The sequence below is a fragment of the Corvus moneduloides genome, chromosome 3 (genome assembly GCF_009650955.1).
Source record: "Corvus moneduloides isolate bCorMon1 chromosome 3, bCorMon1.pri, whole genome shotgun sequence".
Taxonomy (NCBI): Eukaryota; Metazoa; Chordata; class Aves; order Passeriformes; family Corvidae; genus Corvus; species Corvus moneduloides.
Window position 1 is genome coordinate 32,158 of NC_045478.1, and position 7,040 is coordinate 39,197.

The window sequence follows — 7,040 nt, forward strand, 5'->3', positions numbered from 1 at the left end:
GATCGCTCCGCCCAGCACCATCCCTCATTTGCCTCCCACGGCTCCCCAGGCGGCCCCAAACCACCCCAGCGTGTCTGTGCCGGGGCCAGGGCCTGCCCCGAGCCCGACCAGAGGCTGTCACCCAGCCCTGCACCAGCTCCCACCCCCGGGTGAGCTGGGAATGCACTGAGAGCTCGGCTCCCCGGGCTCCCCAGCACCCAAACCGGTCCTCACACACACAGAAATGCCCAACCTGCCCCTCTGGGCACAGCCAAACACCACAATTCCATCATCCCCAAGGAACTCTGGCACTTGCCTCTTCACCTCTGCCCATTTCCAGTAGCCGGGGCTAGGACCGGCCTGTCAGAAAGAGCATTCCCTAGGCAGTTCATCCCAGCCCAGAGGAGAAGAGGAGCCTGTCCCTGACCCACACCATGGGCAGGACAAGGGGGGCCCTAGCTGGCTTTGCCTACTCCAACACCAAAGCTCTTGGTCCCAAAGATGGGGCGAGTTCAGTGGTTTTTCCTGTCCTGAAAGAGAGCAGAAAAGGGAAGTTAATCCCACTGTGGAATCCAAGACTCCTGCATTTCATAGTTCTGCTCTGATTGCTCACCGTGCAGTTTTATCCATGGGAAAAAAAAGGAGAATGACACCATATCAAATAAAAAGTTGATTAATCCACGTAGGGGCTGTGGAGAGAAGGATACAAAGGAACTTTTCCATGATTTTGGGGCTTGAAGAGGGAGTGAATTTCCCTCCAAGCTGGGAAGGGCCTGAGGATGATAAAGCAAAGGAGCAGCTTCATCTCTCCCTGGCAGAGAGCTCTGGGCTCCATTATGGATACAAATCAATCCCAGCAGGATTTCAAAGGGTTTCTTTAGGATGTCAGGTCCCTCTTTATCAGATCCCTGCTGGGATTCAGGGCCTGCCTGGTCACGGGGTGCTTTGATAAGGGCTGGATTTAAATCCCAGATCTGAGAGCAGACATGAAAGTTCCCTGGGTTTCTAAGGGTTGAAAAGCTCGAGCTGGCTTCGCTGCAGAGCTGAAAAGTCAGGATAAGAGAGAGCAAGGAGTGGCCAGCAGGCTCAGGCTCCTGATCACGCCCCTGGGACCCATGGGATCCATAGGATCCGTGGCCTCTGGCACGCTGCTCCAGCACCCTGCAGGGTGACTGACAGCCGGGCAGGGGAAGGAGCCACCAGCAGCTCTGCGATGTGCACCATCATTCACCTTGCACGTGGCCTAAACAGCCACCAAGCACCGATGGACTGACTGAGCCGAAAATATCGGAGAGATCTCAGTTTGCACTCCAAATTCCCTGCAGCCTGTTCCCTTCCTGATCCATCCCTTGAAGCAGCAAGAGTGGAATTCCTCCCGTGGTTGCTCTTTCCCTCCTGTTTTCCACGCAACAAGAAAAAGCGGCCACGTGAACAGGAGTAAAAGCCCCAAACCCACAAAAAAGCACACATTCTCAGCATCACTAATCCCTGCCAAATTGCCAGGAACCTTCCAAAACTACATCCAAGCTTGGAAACAGGGAGCCAGTTGTTTGTTTAAGCAGCTATTGATCCAGTCTCTTCCAGCTAATTAAACTATTCACTATTTAAACTCATTAAACTGCTCATCCTGCTCCTGGCAGCCAGAGGCAAAGAAGAAATCGTGTCTAGATTAAATGGTGATGGTGAATGTGCCCATGCCAGTCCTTGGAGAGGTTGGAATTGCATCCCTGTTCCTCTGCTCTCTTTTCCTTCCTTTTTCCTGCAGTGATTCCCACCCGGATTCCTCAGCTCCAGCTCTCTGAGCAGCCTCACGGGGAGCATTTCATCCCCTTGGAGCCAACTCCATTTGTTGCATCCTTCATGCCTCAACCACCCCTAAAAGCAGGCAAGTGCTGATGGGCAGTGCAGCTGCTTCCACTCGGGAATGTTTCCAGTGGAACAGGGAGGGAATTCTGAGAAGCTTCCACCCACTGCACGTTATTGCTGGATAAAAGGTGAGGCAGCAAAGGATCAACAAAGGGAGATTTCAGCAAGACAAAGTCCAGACAGAGAGGCTGCAAGTGTTGCTGGGGCTGCTAAGCTGGGAAAACTGCAAGGTCAGGCTGTGGCAACATGGATTATACTGAGGTCTGGAACCGGTGTTGGGAAGAGAGGGAGAAGGAGAAGGAGAAGGAGAAGGAGAAGGAGAAGGAGAAGGAGGAGAAGGAGAAGGAGAAGGAGAAGGAGAAGGAGAAGGAGAAGGAGAAGGAGAAGGAGAAGGAGAAGGAGAAGGAGAAGGAGAAGGAGAAGGAGAAGGAGAAGGAGAAGGAGAAGGAGAAGGAGAAGGAGGAGAAAGGGCCCAAAGTAACTGCACAGCGAATTTCCTTACCATGAGCCAGGCTCATTCCCTGAGCTGACCGATATCTCTGAGCTCCCCTTCATGGCACAGCCCTGCCAGTAAAGAACAGAAGTTCCTGCCGCTCCCACTGGAATTCTGTAGCGTGCCTGGCATTCCATACGTTCTGCTGCCTGAGAATTCCTGCAGCCGTCCTTGGGAAGAGCAGTTCACTGCCACAGGAGGAACAAGAGGAAAGCAGTTGCCACTCTCGGGTTCTGTGCTCTGTAAAAAGTAAAACCAGATCAAGATCAAAGCTCCATAAAGCTGGAACCATCTCCAACCTCGGGACAGCCCTTCTGTGGGAAAAGCGTGGATGGGCAATTAGGAAGGAGATCATCATGCACATGGGCAAGGGGGGGAATTAAATTCTGTTGCTTTCTGATTGAGGCCTGCTTCAATTTGCAGCCTTTATAATATCAGTTTAATGGGACTTTTTGTGCTTTAAAGAGGTTTTTATTAGCTGGGGGTTGTCCCTGCCTGGACTGAGGCACAGCACAATGAGTCTCCTGCCTCCTGAAGCCGTGTCGTTATCCCAGCATCTGAAATTAAAAACCAGCACTCTGGGAAACCTCTCTACTCTGAGGAGAAGTGTGTTTGGGTCTGTGGAGAGCCTGGAACAGCTCTGAGAGACACCAAACATCCTGTGGATCCCAATGAACAGCAAAACATTCCAGCAGCTCCTTCCAACACCGCCCTTGTAAGGAACTCTGTCACCCCAGTGGGTATTTGTGGGAGTAAGGAAGAAATCCCACTGATGACCTCAGTGTGATCACCTCTGGTTCGTCTGGGGATAAATCTCCTTTATCCTTCTGGGAGAATAAAGGAATCCAATGCTGCCTTAATCCCCTGCTCCTCGGAGTCTGGATTTCCAGAATCCATCTCCTGGCCCAGCATGGGAAGGGTTGTCCAGCGCTGGAACAGCTGCCCAGGGCAGTGGTGGAGTCACCAACCCTGGAAGTGCTCATAAAATACATGGATATGGCACTTGAGTGTTCATAAAATACATGGGGAAATACATGCAGAAATATAGGGATAAATACAGGGGGAAATACGTGGATAAATATATGGATAAATGTATATGGATAAACATATATGGATAATCCATGGATAAACATACGGATAAATATAGGGATAAATATGTATGGATAAATATGTATGGATAAATACAGACCTTGCCTCCCTGAACACCAGGAGAGCCGGTGTTTTACCCAGATCCCAGTGCCCTGCACGGCTGCGCTGACACGAGCGCAGGCCGATCGCTCCGCCCAGCACCATCCCTCATTTGCCTCCCACGGCTCCCCAGGCGGCCCCAAACCACCCCAGCGTGTCTGTGCCGGGGCCAGGGCCTGCCCCGAGCCCGACCAGAGGCTGTCACCCAGCCCTGCACCAGCTCCCACCCCCGGGTGAGCCGGGAATGCACTGAGAGCTCGGCTCCCCGGGCTCCCCAGCACCCAAACCGGTCCTCACACACACAGAAATGCCCAACCTGCCCCTCTGGGCACAGCCAAACACCACAATTCCATCATCCCCAAGGAACTCTGGCACTTGCCTCTTCACCTCTGCCCATTTCCAGTAGCCGGGGCTAGGACCGGCCTGTCAGAAAGAGCATTCCCTAGGCAGTTCATCCCAGCCCAGAGGAGAAGAGGAGCCTGTCCCTGACCCACACCATGGGCAGGACAAGGGGGGCCCTAGCTGGCTTTGCCTACTCCAACACCAAAGCTCTTGGTCCCAAAGATGGGGCGAGTTCAGTGGTTTTTTCCTGTCCTGAAAGAGAGCAGAAAAGGGAAGTTAATCCCACTGTGGAATCCAAGACTCCTGCATTTCATATTTCTGCTCTGATTGCTCACCGTGCAGTTTTAGCCATGGAAAAAAAAAGAGAAAGACACCATATCAAATAAAATTGCCCTTTTCCAGCATTTTTATTCCAGGCATTAAAAGGATGCTCATTTCTCTTCTAGCATTGTTTCCCTCATTTCAGGAGAACCGTTTTCATCCCAGACCCCACTCGTCAGTTGTTCAATCCTCTGGCACTGGATTTGGACAAAAGAAGGGACGCACCTGGACTGCAGGAAATCACTGAGAGAAAACCCTTCCAAAACCTGACAGAGAAAAAACAACAGGAGATGCAGGAAGACACATCCCTCATTTGCACGTCCGGAATGCTTTTCTAAAGACTTCTCTGCATCTGGACGCTCTTTGCTCTTGGCTTTCTTCACAAGAATGCATTTGCTGCTAAACACGTCTCAGACCCTTATTTGATCGGGATAAGGTGGGATGGAGATGAAGACTCACACAGGGAATAGCCAGGGAGATGCAGGGCCTGGGAACATCAAGGACGGAGAAGAGATGGAACAGGGATTGTTTTTCTTGTTTAGAGCCAGCAGTGCTGTGAGCTTGGAGAACACACGGCACCGCAGGGATCCAGGGCAGGAGCGGGATAACTCCGGGATAAGGGGAATCTGCTCCCACTCCAGGGCTGTGCCAGTGAAGGAGGGGAATTTTTTAGTGCCTTCATTGCACACAAAAACCAAACCCAGCACCACCGAGCTGGACTTCCGTGAGCTGCAACACAAAGCGGCCCCTGGCCTTTGGGGGAACACAACCTCCCCGAGTCACGGAGCCAGGGGATGACACTTGGGAATGATCCTTGCTGCCTGCAGGCAAATCAGATGAGGGAGCCACAGGAGCTCTGGCGTTTCCTGCTCTTCCTGCAACGCCATCGGTCCAGACCAGGAGACCTTTCCTGGAACAGATCTTCCCTGTAAAGGGAGCTACACCAAAGCTCAAGCCCTCATTTAGAGACCCTTGGAAAAGCAAAGGTGAGAGGGGATTACCTGGAGCCCCAGGGGACCGAGGTGAAGGCGATGAAGAAGCAGACAGCAAAGTGCTTCCACTGCTTCTCACTCCAGCAAGGGGAACATCCCTGGAATTTCATGTCCAGCGTCTCTCCCAAGCCCCACCGGTGAACCCACACGTACTCCAGGACTGATCTCCTTCAAACTTCCAGCAGCACAGACTCACCGGGAGGAACTGCAATCCAAGGACACACATCAGCAACCGTCTTCCCGCTTGCCGCTCTCTCCACATTTTCCCTTTCCAGTGGGATGCAGGTGCCACCCCCCAGAGGCAGGAAAACTGCCTTGCAATCCGCTACAAAACCTGCCTGGAAAGCCCAGGATGCCCGCAGCCAGCAGCCGTTTCTCCTGGAGCGCCTGCTGACAGGCATTTGAAGCCTGCTGTGCCTCACAGCTGCTTTTCTGCCAAGGGCATTCCCATCTTTTCTTTTTTAGCCCAAATAAAGCTTTGCAAAGCTGACTTTTGTGAGAAGTGCTTCATATTTGGATTATTCTTAACTTGGAGTTTCCCTCGGCACCAAAATCAGGGGGTAAACCCAACATGGCCTCAAAGGGCCATAAGATCCCAGATATGCAATCCCCAGTTCCCTCAGGATTGGTTCATTAAAGCTTTTCAGGGGTAATTTGGCAAACTTCAGGGTTTGGTGATTTCACCATCAAAGCCACATGAAACCTGTGCAAAAGGAACTTAACTAAAGCTGGCTAAAAGTGGTCCCTGCTGATGACTCATTAAAACACCCCCTTAAAAAGGAGCCAGGATTGATTCCACACTCACAAACCCCCCTTGCCACGATCGGCGCTCTCTGCCCGCCAAGGACACGGCACCGGGCAGGGACATTTCTCCCACTCCCCGGCAGAGACCTCCTCCTGCCACATCCAGGGAACCGCAGCCGCTCAGGGAACACCAACTTTGTCCTGGGCTGGGAACAGGACAGGGACAAGGAACACTTTGAAGTCATTCCCACCTCGGTGCTGTCCAGACCTGGCAGAAAGCGCTTCCCACACCTCTCCTGGAATTCTCTTCCCCGGCCCTTCCAGCTTCGGAAGGTTTCTGAGGGAGCCTCAACTTTCGGTGCAGCTCAGAAGCTGCACGCGCCTAAAGCATCCCCACGGGAACACGAAGCTTCCCTCGGGCATTTCGTTTCTTTATCCCAAATATTCTCCCCACTCAGCCACAATCTAGAAAGAACAAAAGGGAAAAGAAGGAAGACCAATTAATTCTGACGTAAGGAGTCTTGACTATCCCGACACACTGCCACGTGAAAAAACATCCCTGCCCCTCTAACAAATCCCTCTGATACTGGCTCCATTCAGGATCAATTATTTAAACGCTGTATTAAGGAGCGTAAGGACACAACGCTTGGAATTCTCAACAACGGCTCAGCTCTCGGCTACTCCAAGCACTTTCCCACCCGGGGAGCTGAGCTGTCCCAGATTTAAACGCCACGTTTGATCCAAATCCGACAGAAATCTGATCTTGTTTGGCTACTGAGCTTTCCCAAAAGCTGTGCAGTCAAGCCTGGAAATCCTCACTGAAGCTTTGCCATGTCACATCAGGATTTACCCTTGGGAAAACCCCACTCTGAGCACTTGGGTTTCAAAAGGTTGCACCCGATGTTACAGACACAGAATTCCTGTGGGGTTTGGCATTTCCTGCACCTCCAAACACGTGAAAAGAATGAAGTGCAGAGTCCCAAGGCTCCATTATTGCCGTTCTCCTCACATCCCTCTCCTCAGCTGCACGTGGCTTTGTGGCTCCTCTGAAGGGCTGGAAAGGAATTTGGGAACCCCCCCCCCAGCTCCTTCGGTTTTCAGCCTTTTCTCTGAGG

The 7,040-nt window shown here is 52.1% G+C and overlaps 1 long non-coding RNA gene across 15 annotated transcripts in view; it reads right to left on the reverse strand.

Moving 5' to 3' along the window:
- Window positions 1-290: 290 nt before the first annotated feature.
- LOC116441311 overlaps window positions 291-7,040 on the reverse strand; it is a 28,479-nt gene continuing 21,729 nt past the window's right edge. For 10 of the 15 annotated variants that reach the window (XR_004239013.1, XR_004239011.1, XR_004239014.1 and 7 more), the window contains 3 exons: window positions 5,191-6,390; window positions 2,348-2,578; window positions 291-509 (listed from right to left, as the gene is read on the reverse strand). This is a non-coding gene — a long non-coding RNA (uncharacterized LOC116441311). Of the gene's footprint in view, window positions 510-2,347; window positions 2,579-3,900; window positions 4,121-5,190; window positions 6,391-7,040 lie in introns of those variants that run through there. The other 5 variants (XR_004239020.1, XR_004239023.1, XR_004239022.1 and 2 more) reach the window with 5 other exon arrangements.